This window comes from Puma concolor, chromosome D1 (assembly GCF_028749965.1).
Source record: "Puma concolor isolate L17-30 chromosome D1, mPumCon1.1.hap2, whole genome shotgun sequence".
In the NCBI taxonomy this organism is placed as follows: Eukaryota; Metazoa; Chordata; class Mammalia; order Carnivora; family Felidae; genus Puma; species Puma concolor.
Window position 1 is genome coordinate 10,186,542 of NC_141676.1, and position 2,524 is coordinate 10,189,065.

Genomic DNA, 2,524 nt, shown 5'->3' on the forward strand with positions numbered 1-2,524 from the left:
CATCCCTCTGTTGGAAGCCTTTCTCTTCCATAGAATCATGCTTCGCTTTCCTCCCAATCTTAGTTTAAGGACAAAGCTCTAAAAAGATGCTATCAGTTGACCCTCTTACAAGCAGTGTTCGAATGCTAGCTTTTCCCTTTTCCTCTATATTCTCTCTCACCAAAGCCTATGCGTCCCTTACCGCATGCAGTCTGCAGAGGCTAAAAGTGGAGGGCTGCGGGGGTGGGGGGGTAGGGGGGAGGATTTTTGTTTTGAAGATCAGGATTTATGCCCGCGTTGGTGGCACAGGCTCCACATACAGAGGCTCCAGGAAAGTTTGGTTCATTAAAAGACACCAGCTCCAGCCTTGAGCTTAGACTCACTTAGGGGAGCAAAGGCCCTTTACGGTTGATGTGAAGGCAGTGAGCCCACGCTGGACACTGAGGCCGCACATGTCCCCCACCGTGGAGGCAGCGGTGGGCACTCGTGGGGAGCACTTCCTAATTCAACTCTTCATTTCATCAGCATGTATTTCTTGAGGGCCTACTATGTGCCTGTCACCGGGAGCTGGAGCCAGAAGCTCAGAGACCCCCCCCCCCCTTTTCTGTACATTCCCTTCCTTGCAGGGGGTCATGGGGAGACGGCGAGACAGCATATTCTTGCTCTTAATGGTGGTTTCTGACCCACCGAGAAGTTGCCTCCGGTTCCAGGAAGACTCACGTGCAAAACGAGTTTTACAAACTGTTCCCTTGAGTCTCCATTAAGCCCAGTTCTGGATTTTTGTGTGTTTAAAAAAAATTTTTTTAATGTTTTTATTTATTTTTGAAGGAGAGAGAGACAGAGCGCGAGCAGGGGAGGAGAAGAGAGAGAGGGAGATGCAGAATCTGAAGCAGGCTCCAGGCTCTGAGCTGTCAGCACAGAGCCCAGCACAGGGCTTGAACTTACACTCTGCCAGATCATGACCTGAGCCGAAGTCGAAGGCTTAACCGACTGAGCCACCCAGGCGCCCCCCTAATCCAGCCCTTTAAAAACAAACTTTATTTATTTATTTGAGAGAGAGAGAGAGCGAGAGAGAGAGAGAGCATGCGCGTGTGCACTCACGAGAGCGGGGCGGGGGGGCAGCGAGGGAGAGAGAGAATCCCAAGCAGGCTTTGCTCTTATATCGCAGAGCCCGGGGCGGGGCTCGATCTCATGAACCCTGAGATCATGACCTGAGTGGAAATCAAGAGTCGGACATTTAACCGACCGACCAGACCACCCAGGTGCCCTGCTAATCCAGTCTTCTATCCCAGGGGCCCATCATAGTGCCTGGCACGTCGTAGGTGCTCAGTAAATGCGCAGCAAAGGAAAGGATGCCAAAGGAAGAAATGTCACGTCCCCCACTGTTTGTCCCCTGGGAGTGATGGCCGCACCATGCATGGGATAGGATGGCGTTTTCCACTTTTTTACTCCTTCTTCCGTCTGGGCCTCCCTCCCTCTGCCTTTTGACTCTCGCTGACCCATCCTGGGCCTCTGCCTGGGGTCTCCAGGTGGGGAGAAGTGATGCCCCCAACCCACACTTCCCAAACCAAGGCAGCTCAAACCAAATGGTGTCCTAGCTGCACCCCTGGAAGAGGCTCAGAATAGCAAGCTCTAGAAGGCTGGGGGCCTTGTGCACCCTGGGTCCCCTTTTACGTGAGCGTCTATCTCCCCGAGAAAGTCTTAGAGGGCTTCTGAGGGGTGGGGAGGGCTCAGGCATCCACATGGGTCTGCCACTTGGGAAGCAGGACTGGAGAAGACACTGTAGGTGGCAGGGAGTTGGTGGCTGTCCTTTGCCCGCTTGGCTGGGGGGGGGGGGGCAGGGTGGAACCACCTGAGCTTAAAGGGCCTCGTTCAGGAGAAGGTCACTGCCAGCCGGTCCTTTGCCATGGAAGGACAGAATCTATTTTTATCATCCCTCTGAGCGAGGAGGGGGCGGATCTTGGTGGCAGAGTCACCAATTTCCCACCTGTCTAGAACACACTTCTGCCGCCTCTTCCGGGGGCCCCTCCCCCCGAGCCGAGTGGTCCCGTGAGATACTGTCAATCGCACCCACAGCACAGATGAGGCCACGTGACCAAGTAGGGCCAATCATGCGGGGCCACTACGGTCGGGCCAGGGCTGGTCACATGACCCGAGGTGGTCCAATCAGAGCCTTCCCTGGTACCCGGCTCTCGCGGAAGGTTTCCTCCTTTCCGTTTTGATTCCTTACGGCTGGGAGGTCGCGAGGCCGGCAGCCTCCCGGTCCTTCAGCCCAGGCAGAAGACCGAGGGAAAGAAACTTGTCAGGCGAAGAGAATCAAAGATGAGAGAAAGGAAACAGGGAGGGAGAGAGAGAATGAGCTGATGGCATTTGATTCCTTGCGTCCCCGAGACCTCTGGACCTGCTCTGGTTCCTGCGTCCTGGGGTCCCCAGTAGCCTTCCAGCTGGAGTTGGGCCCCTCTCACTGGCGGTCCAGGCTAGATTCTGGAGCCCTGCCTGATCCGGATGCACCGCCCCGACCCAAAGAGAGGCACTCATTCATATT